General features: G+C 31.9%; 2 long non-coding RNA genes across 2 annotated transcripts; both read right to left on the bottom strand.

The window, feature by feature from the left end:
* Window positions 1–9,744: 9,744 nt before the first annotated feature.
* Window positions 9,745–13,651, bottom strand: LOC145953186 (uncharacterized). The gene is made up of 2 exons (XR_014430735.1): window positions 10,972–13,651; window positions 9,745–10,059 (listed from the first exon to the last, which is right to left on the bottom strand). It is a non-coding gene; the product is annotated as an uncharacterized LOC145953186 (long non-coding RNA).
* Window positions 13,652–14,441: 790 nt separating this feature from the next.
* Window positions 14,442–16,551, bottom strand: LOC145953187 (uncharacterized). Its single transcript, XR_014430736.1, has 2 exons — window positions 15,669–16,551; window positions 14,442–14,756 (listed from the first exon to the last, which is right to left on the bottom strand). It is a non-coding gene; the product is annotated as an uncharacterized LOC145953187 (long non-coding RNA).
* Window positions 16,552–22,961: the final 6,410 nt, after the last annotated feature.

Below are 22,961 nucleotides of genomic sequence, written 5' to 3' on the forward strand. Positions count from 1 at the left end.
TATGTACATATATAATATGCTTGCAATTAATATCACAAGATAATATATGTAATATTTACATAAATATTATATTATTAAATATATAATTTAAAATTAATAATATACTATAAAAGTTATTTAAGTTGTATATATTGCAAACAAATATATTAGAAGTAGTCATTGTTATATTTAATAAGACTCCTTGCTTTTCCATTAAGAGATTCAATTTTCATTATTATTTTTTGTGGTTTATGATCCCTTAAAAAAATTTAAAAAAAAAAAAAAGAAAAAAAATGGTTGAACTGGTTTGACCCACCGGTTCACCGGTTGAACCGGAAAATTGACCGGTTCAATCCGGTTTGAAACGAGTCGACTGCATAACCGATCCAACTTAAGATTCGGATCCGTTGAACTACCGGTTCCCGGTCTAACCGGTCCGACCAGCCGGTTCAATCCGGTTTTTAAATCACTGGCTGTAGTGTCACATGTCCTGAATAGCGTACAAGGGTCACATTCTAAGAATGACATTTCATTTTTTTTTTTCTTATACCGACCAAAATGACAAAACTATGCCTTTTTGGCACCTTCGTATGGTAAATGGGGCACTTAACATTTATCGATCCAATTTCTCCTACACAACTCAAGTATTATCAAATTGCGGAATTCAAAATAGTTTGTAAGATAAAAATTATTTCACTTATATATTATATTAAGGTCTTATAATTAATCGATGAGAGATTTCAAACATACTTATTTAGTGAAGTTTGTAAAATTAAATACTTAATAGTAGTTTGATAATGATCTAATAATAAGATACATGATAAATCCAACATTAAATATTAAGAAAAACTTTAATATCATTTTAAAAACGTGAAATTGACATAACATATAATTCTATAAAACAATTTCAAGATTATCTCACTTATAAACTTTATTTTAGTCAATTTTCTAATTGATATATATCACATAAGCTTTTTTCAATATGTTCTTGTTTCTCTAATTATGACTAGTAAAATTTCCTAGAAGAAAGTTTTGGCATCCAAGGTTTTGGAAGCAACAAGAAGCAAATGAGTAAATGACATGTGATGCACATGTAGAGTCTCCTTATTAAGCGTATTTTGTGTTCTTGCAAATGCCCCTAACTAAATTTGGGAATTACGTTGGCCCTGCTTCTTTAAACACCAACATTAAAGAAAAAAAAAAAGAAGAACATGAAAGCTACATTCTAACTTCTAAGTTTGACTCTCCACCTAAAGATGGGAATCTTCAACTGATTTCAGGCAAAAGAAGATTCTTCCATCCTAAACAAGATAACCCCTCTTGATTGGAATGGTAACTAAAGTCATTTGGCGATTGAGTAAAACATGGGAAGACTTCAACTAGTTTTAATTATCAAGCTAGTTATGGTGTCACATTCATGAAATCTTTATCTTATTTTAAATTCTTTGAAATGTTTGCTTTTGTTCTAAACAACAACAACGATAAGTCAAATTGAAAAGTAATTATTTGCCTGTTTTGTCTAATTTTGGAATGCTGAGATGATTACTTGAACAAATTTGGAGGATCAAATTGAAAAGGGAAGTTCAAATGCAAAGTCCACACTTAAGGTCCAAGATCTTTCTTTTTTTTCTTCCTAATCCTAATTCGTTCAGAAAAACTTGACTAGTAAGAAGGTACTGAAAGCCCACATTTACCTTTAGTATAACACTCCCATGGTTTTTTTTTTTTTATTAATTAAATTATTCTAGATTTTTGTGTGTGTGTATTATAGTGACAAAGAAATTTGAATGTAGAGTCTCATGTATATAATATTCGAACCTCCTACCTCTGCCACACTGATTTTAGTGAATATTGTTTTAGATTAGTTAAAATTTCAACTGGGAATAATTTTTTTTTTTTTGAAGATGATGAGACACACTAGTATTTTAAATAGAGGGAAATGCTCATCAGTCTTCTAATATTTAGCTCATATGCTAATCAATTTTTATAATTAAAAAGGATGTATATTAACATCTAATGCATATAAACAGTGCAAGGGTAGTGAAGGTTTGCTATAAATCCTTAAATAACTAAGATACAAGCCCTCTCATAAGACTTTAATCTTCAAAATAAAATAAGCAAAATGATCCCAAGTAGTAGATTTTTGGAAGCTACTCTTGCATTTGCCTCCACACTTTGATTCTTTTGTAACATGTTAAAATAAATTAGTGAGATATATGTATCGGTTAATGTTCTAAAGACACACACGACATATAAAATATAACAATTACTTTCATATATATGGTATATAACTTTTCAATTAAGAAATAACATTAAAACATGAAATAACACATCAAATTTATATAATATCGCTAACTTCTTTAGACCTTCATTCATTCTCGTTGTTTTTGACAGATTTAAGTTCAAAATATCAAGAAGTGTCTCTTTTACTCGTGTCACTTACCATTTCCTTGTTAAAGAGGATCCTTAAGAATTCTTTGAAAATTGAAGGAAACAAATATCCTTTCTTTATCAAAACGGATATATTACATCTTAATTTTTCCCATAACATTCATCTTTGGTCATTCTTTGATTGTGGGTACAGGAGTTGAGTTTATACCTCAATTAAGGGTGGTAAAATGAGTCAGTCCGACCTATTTTGGCTCGATCTGCTAATGACCCGCCAAAAATAGGTTAGACTGGGCCAACCCGCCAATGAAAAACGGGTTGGGAATGCTGACCCGCCCCACCTAAGGACGGGTTGACGGACTATCCTGCATACCACAAAAAAATGAAAAAAATATATATTTTGTTCAAATAAAAAAAAAACTGCTATAAATAAATAAATATAACCATATGAAATTAAAAATGCATACATATTGTACATAATGTTAGGCAACAGGCATTAAAAGAGAATAAAAAGGAAAGAGGAACACAACTATTTACGTGGTTCAGCACACTATGTATGTACCTATATCCACGGTTACACTAGGAAGAGTTTTTATTTTGATGCATTAGAACCTTACAAGGTGCCTCTATATATATAGCATAAAGAGGAGGCAAGCATTACAAGCTAAACAATGTGGGACTAAAACTTAGACTACACACTTAACAATTCTCCCACTTGGAGTCTGAGTTCTAGTTAGCTTCCTTATAAGCATCGAGTTCATCGGCCCCTTCGCCTAGTGCAACGTCTTCATCTTCAATTATCCTTGAAGACCAGCTGAGGTAGTGCAAAGCCTCAGCTTGTCAGTTGTAACAGTCTTAGTTAGCATATCAGCTGGATTTTCTGATCCTGAGATCTTCAGCAAAGATAATTCTTCATCATTTATTAACTCTCTGATGAAATGGTATCTTAGTTGAATATGCTTGCATCTAGAATGAAAGACGGGATTCTTTGCAAGACATATAGCACTCTAACTGTCACTGAACAATGGAGCATTCTTTTGTTCTTTCCTTAATTCACTGAGAAAGTTCTTTAGCCAGATCATCTCCTTGGCTGCTTCTGAGATAGCTACGTACTCAGCTTCGGTAGTTGAGAGAGCAACTCTGTTCTGAAGCTTAGACTTCTAACACACTGCAGTTCCTCCCAAGGTGAAAATGTAACCAGTGGTGCTTTTTCTTGTATCCAAATCTCCTCCCAAATCTGCATCAGAAAACCCTTGTAAAGTGAAATTACCTCTTCTGAAGAATAAACTTATTCCTGAAGTACCCTTCAGATATCTTAGTATCCACTTTACACCTTCCCAATGCTCCTTCCCGGGATTTGATACGAATCGACTGACAACTCCAACAGCATGTGCTATGTCAGGTCTGGTACACACCATGGCATACATTAAGCTCCCAACTGCTGATGCATATGGTACTTTTGACATGTGACCCTTTTGTTCATCTGTCTCTGGTGATTGCTTCTTTGAAAGTTTCATGTGAGTTCCCAAAGGAGTGTTCCTGATTTTGGCATCTCCAACATTAAATCTGTCAAGAAGCTTCTCTATATATTTCTCTTGAGACAACTTCAAGACTCCTTCTGCTCTATTTCTGGAAATCCTCATGCCAAGAATTTGTTTAGCTGGACCAAGATCCTTCATCTCGAAGTGTTCTGTCAATTGCTGCTTTAGCCTGTTAATTTCTGTCATATTAGGCCCTGCAATCAGCATGTCATCAACATATAGAGCAAGGATAATATAACTATCAACATATTTCTTGACATAACAACAATGATCCATGTTGCATCTGCTAAATCCTGAATTTTGCATGAACTCATTAAATTTTTTGTACCACTGCCTCGGTGCTTGTTTCAAGCCATACAAGCTTTTATGAAGCTTGCATACAAGATTTTCCTTGCCTGAAATTTCAAAACCTTCTGGCTAGGTCATATAAATATCTTCATCTAAATCTCCATGCAAGAATGCAGTTTTAACATCTAACTGCTCCAAGTGAAGATTCTCTGCAGCAACAATACTCAGAATAACTCTGATGGTAGTCATTTTTACAACTGGAGAGAAAATCTCTGTGAAGTCAATTCCTGGTTTCTGCTGAAATCCTTTGACTACAAGTCTCGCCTTGTATCTTCTTCTACCATCAGATTCTTCCTTCAGCCTGTAGACCCATTTGTTTTGTAGAGCCACCTTTCCTTCTGGCAATTCAGTTAATGACCATGTACCATTCTTCTGAAGAGATGTCATCTCATCCTTCATTGCTAACTCCCACTTGACGGAATCATTCCCCTGTATAGCCTCATCGAAGTATTCTGGCTCACCAGCGTCAGTCAACAATAAATAGTGCAATGAAGGAGAATACCTTTCTGGTGCAACTGAAACTCTGCAGGATCTTCTCAAAAGAGTAGATGTTGGTTCTAGTTCTGACTCAACCTCTATATCTGTACTCTGGCTTGTGTTGGCTACATCACTTTCTGAAATTTCTTCAAGTGCTACTTTCTCAGAAGGCTCTGGCAATTTGCCTGTATTAATAGATTCTGCAGAAAATCTATCCTTATAAAATAGATTCTCATTAAAAGTGACATTCCTGCTTCTAATGATTTTCTTGTTTTGGTTATCCCAAAATCTGTAGCCATACATGTCAGAACCATAACCGATAAAATAACACTTTCTGGCCTTGGGATCCAATTTATCTCTGCTATCAGAGTCTATCAAAACATATGACATGCAACCAAATACTCTTAAATGTGAAAGATTTACCTCCTTCCCAAACCATACCTCTTCAGGCAATTGATAACCCAAAGGAACTGATGTTCCTCTATTTATGAGATATGCCGCTGTGTTGATTGCATCTGCCCAAAACACCTTAGGCAAGCCCGATTGGATCCGCATGCACCTAGCCCTCTCGTTCAATGTTCTATTCATTCTTTCTGCAACACCGTTTTGTTCTGGTGTTCCTGGTGTTGTCTTGATCATTCTGATCCCATGTTCTGAACAAAAGTTCTTGAATTCGTGGCTATTATACTCTCCACCATTGTCAGATTTCAGACTTTTCAACTTTAAACCTGTCTGATTTTCAACTTCTGTTTTCCATCTTTTAAACACAGAAAACACGTCAGATTTATTTTTGAGAAAATAAACCCATACCTTTCTCGTAGCATCATCGATAAAGGTGACATAATAGCATGAGCCTCCAAGAGATTTCACTGGAGCTGGCCCCCAAACATCTGTATGCACCAATTCAAGCCTTTCTGTTTTCAGTGTCTTTCCTTGCCTTGAGAAACTAATTTTTTTCTGTTTTCCCAAGATACAGTGTTCACAAGTGCCGATATCTACATGCTTTAATTTTGATAGCTTACCCTTTGCCGCCATTAGCTTCATTCCTTTCTCACTCATGTGCCCAAGTCTTTGGTGCCACAAGAATGAATTATTGGCAGCCTCAGTAACTGCTATCATGTTCTCATCTGCAACCATGTAAAGTGACCCTTGCTTCTTTCCACGAGCGCCAATGAGATTGCCTTTCTTGACTTTCCAAGATCCATCTCCAAAAGTGGTTTCGTACCCCTCATCATCCAGCTGCCCTACAGATATTAAATTTCTTTTTAAGGCAGGGATATGTCTGACATTTTTCAGTGTCCAATGGCTCCCACTTGAGGTCCTGATAGCAATATCTCCTTTTCCAACAATACTCAGAGGTTTGCCATCTGCAAGATAAACCTTTCCAAACCTTCCAGAAACATAGTTAGTCAACAATTCATTAGAAGGAGTGGTGTGGAATGACGCACCTGAGTCCATAATCCATGACTCGATAGGACTATCTAGGCTGCAGATTAATGCCTCGTCTATCTCGTCAGTTGCTGCATTTGCGGATTCATCATCATCACGCTTCTTGCGATTCTTGTTTTTCTTCGGAGCTTTGCATTGATTGGTAAAGTGACCTCTCTTGTCACAATTCCAACAAACAATATCATTCCAGAATTTTGGCTGACCTTTAGCTCTTGACTTTGATCTTCCTCGATTGTTGTAACCCTTTTGAGTGGTTCTTCCTCTACTTTCAGTATTTAATGCTGAACTGGAAGTAGAACTGGAAGGCTCCTCGGAGTCTCTCCTGCGAACATCTTCGCTCAAGATCAGGTCACGAATGTCGTTGAGCCTTAACTTGCTATCCCTTGCAGAACTACTAACTGCAGTAACAGTTGCAGCCCAACTTTCCGGTAATGATGACAATAGTATCAATGCCTTCACCTCATCTTCAAATTTGATTTGTACTGACTCTAACATGGCAAGAATAGTGTTAAAGTCATTAATATGATTAATCACAGGGTTACCTTCTCCCATCTTGAGGTTGAACAACCGACGCATTATGTGTACTTTGTTGGCTGCAGACGGTTTCTCATACATGTCTGATAGTATCTTCATCAGACTTGCAGTTATCTTCTCGTTGACGATGTTGAACGCGACATTCTTGGCCAATGTCAGTCTGATCACGCCAAGAGCCTGTCGATCTAGCAAGTTCCACTCTTCCTGTTTCATATCGTCTGGCTTCTCCCCTATTAAGGGTTGATATAACTTCTTCTGATACAAATAATCCTCTATCTGCATCTTCCAGAAGCCAAAGTCTTTGCCATCAAACTTCTCTATCTTCACCTTCCCCTCTTCTAACGCCATTGCTCTGCTGCTGAGAAAAGCTCTTTCTCTCTAAACTGAAACTCTCTCTCCTCTAAGCTGAAGATTATCCTTTTCTATTGTGGAAGATCAGATAAAACTGCAACCACAGAGCATACTAAGAATATTCTCCCGAACCAGGCTCTTGATACCAGTTGTTAGGCAACAGGCATTAAAAGAGAATAAAAAGGAAAGAGGAACACAACTATTTACGTGGTTCAGCACACTATGTATGTACCTATATCCACGGTTACACTAGGAAGAGTTTTTATTTTGATGCATTAGAACCTTACAAGGTGCCTCTATATATATAGCATAAAAAGGAGGCAAGCATTACAAGCTAAACAATGTGGGACTAAAACTTAGACTACACACTTAACACATAATATATATTCAACAAAAGCAAATTATAAACTTAGAATAAAATCAAATAGAAATTAGTCCACTTACACCAAAATCAAAACCAAATTATAAACTTACAAATTATTAATAATCTAAATTTTTTGATAGTCCACAAAACAAATCCAAACACAATTAATCAACTTTGACTTTCTATTTCAAGAATATTAGAAGCTCCCTTGGAAGAAGTTGTCTATACTTTTTCGTCTTGATCATCTTCATCCTCATGCAGGTTGGCGGGTTGTGACGGACCATCCCACCATTTGACCCGGCGGGTTGGCAGGTTTGGTGAGACAAGTTTGGCAAGTTGACAGATTGAAATGATGAGCCTAGCTCATTAATTTTTGGCGGACCAACAGGCCGACCTGCGAATCACAACCCATTTTGCCATCCTAACCCCAATTGTTTGCCGCTATATGTTTGTATATGAAGGAAATGCAATTTTTAGTCATGCTTAACTTTTAGCATTTTAAGATTTAAATCAACGATAAGAATGTATGCCAGAATGATTCTCTAAATTTTCCTGTCATATTTTGACTTTGGATTCACTAGTGAAAAAACCGCAATTAACAATAAATTGTATCGGTTCTAAAATAATCAATGTAAAAAAAAAACATTTTTGAAATTAATTTCAATTATTTTACGTCAGTTAAACGAAAATTAATGTAGAATCCTCTTTTAGTAAAGTCCTAGTGGTCATTTTTCCTTTTATAATTTATATTCTCTGTTTATCTTAATTTTCCCATTGTGGCGACCATTCCCTACAACTTTCAACCATCGTTCAAGATCATTTTCACTCTTTTTCAATGACAGTGTGCCCTTTTGTCTGTGAATAAAGGATTTGATTGAATAATTTCCAAACTTGCAGAACATGTGTACATGGTATGCATTTATAACCTACACCATAAAGCTAAATTATAGGGATTGTTATAACAATAGTAAATGACAAATAAATGAATATTTTGAATTTGAAATTGAGGAGCAATTTCAGGAAAGGGAATATTATGACTTAATGACTCCAATACGCCCCCGCAAGATGGTGGTAGAGGAAAGAACACCAATCTTGGTCATGAGTGTTGAGTGTCGAGTCGGGGAAAGAGATTTGGTGAGGAGATCAGCCAGTTGATGACTTGATGGTATGTGATGAACCTGAATTTCTTTGTTAGTGACCAAATCACGAACAAAATGATAGTGGATAGCAAGATGCTTCATGCGTGAGTGAAAAACAGGATTGGCACAGAGGTAGGTGGCACCGATGTTGTCAGAGTAAATGGTGGGTGGCAATGCAAAGGGAAGGCGAAGTTCGCGGAAGAGTTCTCTAAACCAAAGAAGCTCATCGGCGGTGGACCCAATAGTTCGATATTCTGCCTCAGTGGAAGACTTAGCAATGGTTTGCTGCTTCTTGCATTGCCAGGAAATGACATTTGGACCGCAGTAAATCAGGAATGCCCCAGTGGACTTCATATCAGAAGAATCGCCTGCCCAATCAGAGTCACAAAAGGCACGAAGTTGAAGGTCATGTGCAGGACGGAGCTGGAGTCCATAATCTAGAGTGCCTTTTAAGTAGCGTAGAGCACGCTTGGCAGCCTATAAGTGGATAAGTGTAGGAGCTTGCATATATTGAGATAGCCTATTGATAGTGAATGCCATATCAGGACGAGTAAGGGAGATGTACTGTAAAGACCCAACAATTTTCCGATACTCATGAGGATCACAGGTAGAGGTGTCACCGGTTACAGCCAAACTCACGGAAGTTGACAAGGGTGTTGAGACAGGCTTGGCATCGTGCATATTAGTACTCTGTAGCAAATTTGTAATGTAATGATGTTGTGTTAAAAATATACCAGTAGAGGATGGAATGAATTCGATGCCAAGAAAATGGCTAGGGAACCCCAAATCCTTGAGAGAGAAGGTGTTGGCGAGTGCAGATTTGAAAGTGGTGAGGAATTTGGAGTCATTGCCTGTAAGAAGAATATCATCCACATAAACTAGGAAATAGGCCAAGACATGTCCATTGTGATATATAAAGAGTGATGTATCCGATTTAGAGTTGGTGAAACCAAATCGGATTAAGAAACTTTTCAATTCATGAAACCAAGCACGAGGGGCTTGTTTTAAACCATAGAGAGATTTTCTTAATTTGCAGACATGATGAGGCAAAGTAGGATGAATGAAGCCTGGAGGTTGTGTGACACCCTCTACCCCAACATAATTACAATAGATATAAACCATCTATATATAAATTCTTTCTTAGTCTAATATAAAATAATTATCTCAAGTATCATTGGGTAAAAGATGCACATTCATAATTTTCAACTGTAAGTATCAAATTGTCAAGAAATAATAAAATAAAGATTATAGATTAATCCCAGTAAAGGTGGCAGGGCCTCCTAGTTAGGAATTAACTTATAATCTTTTAGTAAAATTATAATATGACAAAAATACACACTTTCAACATAAATAACATAAAAATTACAAAAGAAAAATAATAATAATTTAACAATAAGTCTAGCTAATCCCGATGTCACATCTTATCAGAGCGAAACCCAAACAGAAGCCTAAGCTTCACCACCAACATCCTTAGCCTCATGCTAATTATCTGCATCATAATTTAAATACACAAAAATGACAAGGGAGTGAGAAACTTCTCACTCAGTTGCAGATATAGAAATAAAAGTTAAATAGCACACACACACGCAATATAATTCACATATATAATCAATCTCACATATATGCTTATGTATAATGATTTCCTTGACTTGACTCACTAATGTATGCATGTGGCGCCATACAGAAGTTTCAGAATTTATCACTGGTGACCCAAAGGTACACCTATCACTGGTGTTCATACACCTCGTTAGCATGTTACATCACTGGTGTCCCGAAGGCACACCTATCACTGGTGTTCATACACCTCGTTAGCATATCGTGGGTGACTCAAAGGTACACCTTGTTAGTCGTGGGTATGCGGCCTCAGCGGCACACCTGGAGTAATATGTGCATATGATGCATGTCATACATTCACAGACTCAACCTTTAGCATGTTACACATATCATATTCATATTTCATAATTAAGAATTATTTCAATAATCCAATTTAATAGTCCAATAGTCCAACAGTCCAAACAGTCCAACAGTCCAAACAGTCCAATAGTCCAACAGTCCAACAATCCAACAGTCCAGAGGTTGCTTAGGTATCATATTTTTCAATAATAATATATTAAGATCTTTTAAGTAAAGTAGGAAGCTTAAAAGGTAATATAAGATAATAAGGAGGCTCAGCCTTCCATTTAAATAATAGATTACAAATTTATAAATACTTAGGAGGCTTAGCCTTCCATTCAAATAACAGATTCTAATATGTAAATAAATAAGATATAAAACAAAACACATCAATAATACATATTCAAAGAAATAAACAACAGGTAAGGGATCGGGAGCCAATCCAACAAACAAACTATTTAACAATTATTCCCACACCCCCAAGCGAGGTTTCCCACTCCCCCCTTACCTGGGTTTACAGAAATTTGGGCAGAATCTCCTCTCTTCTTTCTTTAAAAGGAATCGGAATTAGGGCAGAATCTCTTCCTCTTTCTCCTTAAACAAGGCACTAGAGCAGAACCTCCTTTTCTTTCTCCTTCTCTCTCTCTTACTTTCTCTCTCTATTTCTCCAGAATTTCCTTCTCTCTAGAGTTCTGAATTTTCAAAACCTTAGGCCCCTATTTATAGAATTTTTGAAGTTACTATGCACTATGCACTATTCATTAAAATAATATTATAAATTACTATGCACTATGCACTATTCATTATTATATTCAAATTAATTAAAATTTTGAAACGGAAAGAATCCGCAGCCCACGTTTCAGCCGCCCCTTCACTGTGCAATTGCATAGTAAAATACTATTTATACATACGTATTCGTAAATAGTAAAATACGTATACATAAATAGTAAAATACATAAATAAAATACTTATTCACATAATAAATACATAAAAAAATATTTCTTTTCATTGAATAAAATTTGGGATGTTACAATTCTCCCCTCCTTTTAGAAATTTCGTCCCCGAAATTTTTGCAATGGTAAACTCTTTGCATTCTTACTTCTAATTCTTATGCAACATCACTACCTTGTTGAGGTACAACTTTTATCAATTTCCTCAAAGAATTTGCTTAGGGAAAGATCTTGACGAATTTATCCACTTAAACACAAACAAAATCAATTTCTTAAGCGTCTTAGACAAATCTTCCACTAGGGTCTATCTATTCACCATCTTACTTCCAAAATGGAGCATCTAAGTGCTACAAGATTCTTAAAAACTTCTAGTATGCTAACCATAAATATACAATTGCTTTACTCCTCTCTTCATCTTAGGTCACAAAATATCTTCTTAAGATTTTGGTACATCTTAGTAGTTTCTGAATGAATACTAAAGATACTCTTATGACTTTCTTCTAGGATTGCTTTATTAAATTCTAGCACACTAGGAATGCACAACTTATCCTTAAATCTCAAAACTCCATCCACTCCAAATTTAAACTCACTCTCCATATCTTGATTCAAGTTCTCTACTTCTCTTTCTATATTAGACCATCACGCTTTCCCTGCGCCACTCTGATACATTTTAGTAACTCCTAAATAAATGTTAAGAGTACTCTTATGTCCTTTCAAGTTTTATAACTAAACATCCAACTGTGTCCTTTCTAATCTCTTGCTTATTTGGGTCACTAATAAAGGATCTAACTCCTAGTTCCTCTAATCTCATCTATTAATCTGATAGTTACTTCCAACATAAATAATTCAATGCTACTAGGGTAATCTTACACATCAAGCATAAGTTTCTAAATTCTGCAATCAAATTCAATCCTTAAATCATCAAAATAATAATTTGGTTATCATTGTAATCCAGATATTTGCCACAACATCAACACCTAAGCATTAGATACACATATCAGATCACTAATTTTACTACTCTATCTACAACCAATTCAAACTCTTCTATGATCAATTCTAAAGATCAGGTACCTAAGCATAATGTACACTCGGTATCCATATCAGTTCTCTAGTTTCACCATTTCATCTTCACCCAAGTCATAATCATATCCATCACCTTAACCTGTAGCCTTATAACTTGTTACCAAAATAAATCAACTAATTATGCTCCTATAATTTTCTTCAACAATCCATTCGTTATTCATACTTAATCTCACAATACTAGAAGTAACCTTATAATCCAAACTTAAATTTCTAATCTGAGCCAAAAAGATTCATCTCTCTAATCATAATGAAAGATAAAGATTTCCTCAAAACATCAATCACCACAATGGCTTTAGCCAAATAATAAGATCAAAATTTTACTCCTTAAGAAATTTCAACTATTTCTTTTATCTCGTATTCAACCCCTTTGGTCAAAATATATTTAAGGTTCTTATGATCACTAAATACCTCAACCATAGAATCATATAGTTAGTGTCTCCAAATCTTAGTAATATTAACACTAGTCAATCTTTCCTTAAGAGTTTGAAAACTACTTCCTCAATTGTTATCCCATACTAATGTAACTCCTTTCTAGTCAATTCAGTCAAAGGTAATAGTAAGTAATTCAAAGAAGTAAGCAACGAAATGATTTGGGTAGTTAAAAATATACAAAGGTTCAAGAATTCCTGATATAGATTATCCTTACGGTTGATTCCAAGGGTAGGCAAGAAACAACCTAGTGAACTGAAACATCTTAATAACCAAAGAAACGAAGGCAAAAGCAATTTTTATAGTGAGAGCAGTTTAAACCATGAACAGTTGTTAAAAAAAAAATTACTCACTGAATTTTCATATAAACTATCAAACAAGACTCCTGATTTTACTAATTGACTCAAGTATCTCTCACTTAAGCATAACTTAAGTAGATCTTCCTCCGCAAGAAATTTCATGGTCTAAAATACTCACCTCATACAATCCAAATTCATACTTAGACAATCTAGTTTAAATCTATTTTTATGCCTAACAACTCAAAATATCATGATAGCATATATCTACCTGACACACAGAGTTGTATTCGTCCAAATGATTTCAAACCTATCTCAAACGAAAGTTAAGTGAATAAGCTACAACTCTTTATGAAGACATAAGATTTCCAAGAGATCATCTCTTTAGCTAAAGATTCAAATATCACCACTAATAAATTCAGTGCTTACTAAATTTTTAATAACCAAGGCAGTCATAACTTGAAGTTCTAGATTTTTGTTTCATCTTATCCTAGTTCTATTGAAAAGATAATATCTAAAGCCATATTCTTCATAAAGACCTCAAAATATAAATTTTGTCAATATAATACTCATACTATCATAACAAACTATAATGAAAATATTTTCGACACCAAATAGCAATAATGTATCAATATATCTAATGCCACAAAATACCTCAACTTTTTCCAAATTCACTACTTAATTTCTCATTCAAGTCTCTCCTTACTTTTCTCAATCAAAACAACTCACATGCTACCTAAACCATAAATAATTAACATACCAATAATAACACTTAAGGAAATTAACATCATTTCGATCTCTCACCAAAGAGACAACCACCTTTAGATTCAACCTGCTATAACTATAGATGTCAGAAACTTCACCAATCATAAACTCTTAGTACACTCAATATATCACCTCCCATCCAAGGTTCTAATAATTCGAGTTGGCCAACACTATCATGATTATCATTCCTCTGATTACAAACTAACTTAACAATCTCAAACTCAACAATATCAACACAGGACGAACATCATCATCATAGTACACAACAAACAAGACATAGTCAGAGTACACAACAGAGTCATGATAAGCACATAACACACACGGTTGATAAAATCAACCAGGCTCTGATACCACTAAATGTGACACCCTCTACCCCAACATAATTACAATAGATATAAACCATCTATATATAAATTCTTTCTTAGTCTAATATAAAATAATTATCTCAAGTATCATTGGGTAAAAGATGCACATTCATAATTTTCAACTGTAAGTATCAAATTGTCAAGAAATAATAAAATAAAGATTATAGATTAATCCCAGTAAAGGTGGCAGGGCCTCCTAGTTAGGAATTAACTTATAATCTTTTAGTAAAATTATAATATGACAAAAATACACACTTTCAACATAAATAACATAAAAATTACAAAAGAAAAATAATAATAATTTAACAATAAGTCTAGCTAATCCCGATGTCACATCTTATCAGAGCGAAACCCAAACAGAAGCCTAAGCTTCACCACCAACATCCTTAGCCTCATGCTAATTATCTGCATCATAATTTAAATACACAAAAATGACAAGGGAGTGAGAAACTTCTCACTCAGTTGCAGATATAGAAATAAAAGTTAAATAGCACACACACACGCAATATAATTCACATATATAATCAATCTCACATATATGCTTATGTATAATGATTTCCTTGACTTGACTCACTAATGTATGCATGTGGCGCCATACAGAAGTTTCAGAATTTATCACTGGTGACCCAAAGGTACACCTATCACTGGTGTTCATACACCTCGTTAGCATGTTACATCACTGGTGTCCCGAAGGCACACCTATCACTGGTGTTCATACACCTCGTTAGCATATCGTGGGTGACTCAAAGGTACACCTTGTTAGTCGTGGGTATGCGGCCTCAGCGGCACACCTGGAGTAATATGTGCATATGATGCATGTCATACATTCACAGACTCAACCTTTAGCATGTTACACATATCATATTCATATTTCATAATTAAGAATTATTTCAATAATCCAATTTAATAGTCCAATAGTCCAACAGTCCAAACAGTCCAACAGTCCAAACAGTCCAATAGTCCAACAGTCCAACAATCCAACAGTCCAGAGGTTGCTTAGGTATCATATTTTTCAATAATAATATATTAAGATCTTTTAAGTAAAGTAGGAAGCTTAAAAGGTAATATAAGATAATAAGGAGGCTCAGCCTTCCATTTAAATAATAGATTACAAATTTATAAATACTTAGGAGGCTTAGCCTTCCATTCAAATAACAGATTCTAATATGTAAATAAATAAGATATAAAACAAAACACATCAATAATACATATTCAAAGAAATAAACAACAGGTAAGGGATCGGGAGCCAATCCAACAAACAAACTATTTAACAATTATTCCCACACCCCCAAGCGAGGTTTCCCACTCCCCCCTTACCTGGGTTTACAGAAATTTGGGCAGAATCTCCTCTCTTCTTTCTTTAAAAGGAATCGGAATTAGGGCAGAATCTCTTCCTCTTTCTCCTTAAACAAGGCACTAGAGCAGAACCTCCTTTTCTTTCTCCTTCTCTCTCTCTTACTTTCTCTCTCTATTTCTCCAGAATTTCCTTCTCTCTAGAGTTCTGAATTTTCAAAACCTTAGGCCCCTATTTATAGAATTTTTGAAGTTACTATGCACTATGCACTATTCATTAAAATAATATTATAAATTACTATGCACTATGCACTATTCATTATTATATTCAAATTAATTAAAATTTTGAAACGGAAAGAATCCGCAGCCCACGTTTCAGCCGCCCCTTCACTGTGCAATTGCATAGTAAAATACTATTTATACATACGTATTCGTAAATAGTAAAATACGTATACATAAATAGTAAAATACATAAATAAAATACTTATTCACATAATAAATACATAAAAAAATATTTCTTTTCATTGAATAAAATTTGGGATGTTACAGGTTGAGCCATGTAAATATCCTCAGTAATAGTGCCATGGAGGAAAGCATTATTGACATCCATATGGGTTAACGACCATTGTTTTGACAAGGCAACGCATAGGACCAATTTAATGGTCTGAGGTTTGACAACCGGACTGAAGGTGTCATGAAAGTCGATGCCTGGACGTTGGTGAAAGCCTTTTGCAACCAAACGAGCTTTGTATCGTGCAATGGTGCCATCAGTGTTACGTTTGAGTCGATAAACCCATTTGTTGCCAATAATGTTGAAGTGAGATTGCTTCGGTACAAGTGTCCAAGTGCCATTGGCTAAAAGGGCATTGAATTCATCAGACATAGCAACCTTCCATTCGGGGTGTTTGATAGCCTGAGTGAGACAAGTTGGTTCTATTGCCATTTCAACGTCCAAAGACTGGATTTCGTTCCCTCTATTGCCTCCATTTTTGCTCTCTCAAGGTACATTTTATACTTTTTTTTATATCTATTTTAATTCTGCCTATTTTGAGATTGTTTGATTGCTTTTGGTTACTGGTTATTTGATTTGTTTTTTATTTTTATTTTTTGGGTTGATTCTTATTTGTTGTGTTATGTTGTTTTAGTTTTTAAATTTGCACGTGCAGTATTTGTTAAAATATTTAAATTAATATGAAAATATATATCGTAAGAGATAAAAATTTTAAACAATATATTTTAGTTAATATAAAAATTATACATAGAGATAATATTTAAATTTTAATGATTATATATATATATATATACATATATATATATATATATATATATATATATATATATATATATATGAGGGGGTTATAATTACACCGGTGTAACTTTTACTAAGTATTACACTGCTCAATAACTTTATATTAAATGTGAATTTTGTAAATCTAACCGTTAGATTGAAAGTTCTTTACTCTTAGATCATATATACAAAAATATATATTAATCCAAGATGATTTGATACTTCATTCTTATAAAACAAAATTGACGTAATATATACATTTTAAAATATATTAAAATATGAATACTTTGATTACCTTCAAGTTGTTATTTAATTTTAACAAAATTTGATATAAACATATAAAGTAATATGAACTTTCAATCTAATGGTTGGATTTACAAAATTCACATTTAATATAAAGTTATTGAGCGGTGTAATACTTAGTAAAAGTTACATCGTGTAACTTTTACTAAGTATTACACCGCTCAATAACTTTATATTAAATGTGAATTTTATAAATCTAACCGTTAGATTGAAAGTTCATATCATTTTATATGTACGTCAAATTTTGTTAAAATTGAATAACAACTTGAAAGTAATCAAAGTGTTCATATTTTAGTGTATTTTGAAATGAATATATTACGTCAATTTTATTTTATAAAAATGAAGTATCAAATCATCTTGGATTAATATAAAATTTTGTATATATGATCTAAGAGATATGAAATTTCAATCTAACGGTTGGATTTACAAAATTCACATTTAATATAAAGTTATTGAGCAGTGTAACACTTAGTAAAAGTTACACCGGTGTCTTTTGAAGCCTCCTTTATATATATATATATATATATATATATATATAACATCATTCAATTTATATAAAAATATATATATAAAAAATATAAGAGACATCCATATTAAGAATGTGAAGTTCACCTCTTAATGAGAGTAGGGGTGTAAGTGGATTGGGTTGGGCTGGATTTAGATGAATTCGTTACTCGATTCAATCAAAATTTAATGGGTTGGATCGGGTTTGTGCACTTTTTTTTAAAAAAAAAATTCAATTCAATTCAGCCCAATTACAAACATGTTGGGTTGGGTCGGGTTAATCAAGTCAATATAATTAAATTTATTTAACTTTTATAAAATTTTAAATATTTTAAAATAGATGTAAATCATTTGATACATTATTGCAAATATAATGTTATCAACCTATAAAAAAATAATGGTGCAACTTTAATTGTAAAATAAATATATTAATTTCTTACAATATTATCAACTAAAAAAATCAACATTAGTTAATATAAAATAAAATTTAAAATAAATATATTATATTGTTACAATTTTACTAATCAAAAATGCAAAACTCGTTACTAAGTAAAAGTGATAGTGAGTATTGTTCTAAATAAATTATCATTCAAATATTATTATTATTATTATTATTTTATTTTTATTATATGATCGGGTTGGATTGAGTCTGACCTGAATATATTGAAGAATTTCTTTTTGATTCGAACTCATTGAATTGATTTAGATCAGTTTGAGATCGTAGATTACTCATACTCACTTATATCCCTAAATGAAAGGATAATATTTAAATGTGATTGAATATGAGAGAATGTGTACTTTATTTTTATTTTTGTTTTTGGTAAAAAGGAGTTAAGAGTCCAAATCAAAAGTTATGATAAAAATAAATAGCAAAAGGAATTCGCAAACCTAGGAATTTGAATCTTATAGGGGGACTAAGAAAAAAATTTATTTAACACGAAAATAATATGTTAAGGAATTAAAATTTAATTTAAATACAAATTTAAAAATACTTTTATAAATTTTTTTTATTAAAAAATACTCTTTATTTTTAATAAAAAAAGATAAAAATATTTTTAATTTGTATCTAAATAAAGCTTAGTAACTTGATTTGCTTGCTTGAAGAGATAACCACACAGCTAATAAGATATATACTGAGAGAAGCATGCATGGTTAACATCGCAACCTTCCTTTAGAAGTTTGACTGCAATGGAGGAGTCAGAATCCATAAAGACTTCCCCATTGATGCCATGCTATTTTGCTAAAAATATAATTTATTTTTAAAAATATCTATTTATATAAATTTTAAATATGATTTATATATTAAATATAATATTTATTTTTATATATAATTTATTATAAATTTTAATTACAACTATCAATAATTATCTTGAGTAAGAGCAATTTAGGAACTTCTTAAATAGAGTATTTTAGACATTCATTTCGATTAGAGGGTTTTAAGAGATTTTTTTTTTAATTTCTTAATATCTCAATTTGTATTTATTATATGTATTTTTAAATTAAATTTAATAATTTTAAAATAAATTATCAATAATGAAAAGTAATATTGTATCACAATATAAATTATTTTTATAGATATTAAATATAATTTATACTAAAAAATATTTATCTATATAAATTTTAAATTAATATTATTTATATACTAAAATATATAATATCTATATATTAATTTGTATAATCTATAACAATATATAAAGGGATACCTACCTTTGGTCTCCACTTTTTTTTTTTATTTTTATATTCCTTTATTATATTTTATTTTTTTTCCATTAATTTATCTCTTAAGGGTAAAATAGAAAGGAAAAATATATATACAAAGATTTAATTATTCACTCTATCAATGAATATTATCTACTTATTTTGTAACCACCTTTAATTTTCATTATTTGTTTAAACCTATTTTACCTTTTACTAATTATACATTATCTTATATATATATATATATATATATATATATATATACATTATTTTACTTAGTTTATATATGTTGTAACTTCCATTATTTTTATTTTTTAGTTTATTTTATTTTTAGACTAAAATATTTAAGGATACGAAGTGTCTTCAATAGGTTATCGACTTGCATATGGGTAAATGAGCTTTATTGTGTCAAATTTCTATATATAGTGGTAATGGTTTTGCAGAGATGTGTATAGGAAAATTTGTAGTGAGGGTTTTGTGAGTAACCATGTCTAACAATTTTCACACATTTGCTGAGATATGTACTAATAAGAATTGGAAGATTAGGGTTAGGGTAATTTGCTTAAGATTTCTCTCTAATATGGATATGCAAAGAACTTTTTGTTAATGGAGATGGTTAATTTTAGTGGATTCTAAGGTTGCTTATACATTCATTTTTATTATATTTTTATCATGTCATCATTATAACTGATCAATTTATGAAGTTTGTAATATGAAGTTTACCTTTGTTGTAGAGAGGGAGGATCCATGCATATGCGAAAAAGAACCCTCATATACAAGTTTCAAAAAGTTTTGAGGGAAGGAGGTGTATACTCCATCATTTCTTTTTTGGAGCCTCTTCAAATGGATGCTTTTGTAAAACATCGCAATTCAAGTACAATATAAATTTTCAATTTACAACTACAGTGGACAATATTGTTGTTCTTGAAAATATTTTTGATGGTGTGCCCATTTGTAAGATTACAAGAGGTGGTTGGAATTCAAATTACATAGTCAACAATGGTGAAATTTTGTACTATCAATGAGTTTCATTTTTGTTTATTGATTTATTATGGTAACTTAGTGACATATTTTATCGAAGTAGATGCTATGGGCATATTGACTGTAACATACCTCATATTAGACATCTTAGCAATTTCATTTCATGACATTTCATACAGTTACATTTCATATAGTGACACTTCACACAACCTCTCATTGGTTAGAATTCTTCACTGATTAGAACCCTTTGTAGATAAACCTTTCTGAGATGTTCGTTTACTTTTAGGATCAACAACTTACCCTACAAACTAACACAAAACTTTTCAACATGTTTTTCCCTCACTCATATGCGTTTTAGAAAACTCCCCAAAAAGTTACTTATCCCTAAATTGCTCCAAGGTAAGCAAGCTTAACTATGATGTTCTTTGGTAGTAAGTAGGCATGGCAACAGGGGGGGCAGGGGCGGGTTTTACGTTCCCCGCCCCCGCCCCCGCAAATTTAAACCGCCCCCATCCCACGTCTCATATCCCTTGGGGAAAAAATCTGGATATTCATCCCCACTCCCAGCGGGGTTCGGGTTTCCCTGCCCCGCCCCTACTACTATTTTTTTTTCTTTTTTTTTTCTTTTTTCTTTTAAATAAAAATGAATAAATTTTTTAAAAAATAAAATAAAAGTAAAATAATATAAATTTTTACATATAAATATTTCTAATTTTAGTTTTTATATATATAAATAATTTTTTAATTATATTATTAAGCGGGACGGGAGCGGGGACGAGTAGGGGGATATTAACATTCCCGTCCCCACCCTCACCTTCGATTTTATCAATCGGGGAAAATTCGAACCCGAACCCGATGAACACGGGTTTTTCCCGTCTAAATCGGGGCGGGGGCGGATGGGTACCCACGAGGACAAGTTAGATTGTCATGCCTAGTAGTAAACTATCGAAAAGTAGATATATCTTGTTGTTATAAACAATATAAATTGATTCATTTAAATTATCCTCAATTGCATTGTCTTAAACATGTATAATATATGGATATTTCTCATTTTGGTGTTTTCGAACTATTACACTAACTAGTGTTGGTACTAAAAATGAGAAATGAAATAAATTGAAAGAAAATCAAGATGAATGTCATTTGTCTTGAGGTTGATAGGTATTTTTTTTTCTTTCTATTTTTTAACTACAATATTTTTAGGTTCCAATATATATATATATATATATTATATGTCCTTTTGTTTATTTGTAATATACATATTATATACATTTTTTTTAGGTTCCAATATATACATTGAGTGTACTTAATTTTGAAGTTATGTAGATGAACTGAATACCTTCATGACCTCTAGAGAAGTTAAAAATGCTAACCATTGTGTGTTTGAACAAAGTCAAACTTTTAAAAAATAAAACACTCCATTTAAGTTTACACTTTTTCTTTTCTTACTATACATTATATATAATTTTATTTATTAATGTAACTTCAAACTAACTTTTTGGACCGAAAAAAGATACACTTGCAAAATTGCATCAAATATATATACAAAGTTGATATTTATTTATATATAATTTATTATGAATTTTAGTTATACATAATAAGTATTTAACTATATAAAATATTAGTGCTAAAATACATTAGTATGTAATTTTAGAAAACTGTTTTATTTATCTAAAATTTTGAAAGACGCAATACCCTGTGCAACACCAGAATTTCAAAGTTCAAACGATTTCAAACAAATTGATGACCGGAGTCTGCTAATAAAAAATATTTATCCATATTTCTTCACATTTACATGAATGCTTATTGTTTGTTTTAAAAAAAATTAAGGAAATAAATTATCATACTTTGATAAATATATTATATTTTTATTAGATTTAAATATATTTTTAATTCTTCAAATTTTTTATTTTTAATTTCACAAATTTAAAATTGTTGTTTTAATTTTATAATTTTAAAAAATTTTATTTTGATCTTTTAGATCACCAACAACATATATGAAAGTAACAAATTGAGGCAGTTATACAGTATTAATTATGTTTAATATAATATTTTTATTAACAAAGTTACTAATAGATAAATTTTATACGATAATATTTAACCGATTCTCATACAAAATTTGAGTATAAGAATTAAAACAAAATTTTTTAAAAAATTATAGGAATAAAAATAACATTTTTAAATTTGAAAAACTTAAAACAAATTTACCCAAAATTTAAGGGACTAAAATATATTTAAATCTTATTATTATATACTTAAAATTTAAAACTAATATTTTAATAATTCAGAGAAGTTGAGTATTTCATATTTATTTCTATTTTAATAATTATTTTATTTATTGGAATTACAAAAACAACTCACTAAATTTCTAACAATCAAGCACCTGTAACTACAAATAAAAATAGGATATTAATTTAAAATTTGAATTTAACATTAAATTTTTGTTTTAAAGAAAAAGTAACTATTACTTGCTATCTATCCAAAATTCCTAATTTAAATTAAAATTATACTATATCAAAAGCAATATATGATACAACAATATATAT

The sequence above is a fragment of the Cajanus cajan genome, chromosome 11 (genome assembly GCF_000230855.2).
Source record: "Cajanus cajan strain Asha chromosome 11, NIPB_CcT2T_4, whole genome shotgun sequence".
Lineage (NCBI taxonomy): Eukaryota > Viridiplantae > Streptophyta > Magnoliopsida > Fabales > Fabaceae > Cajanus > Cajanus cajan.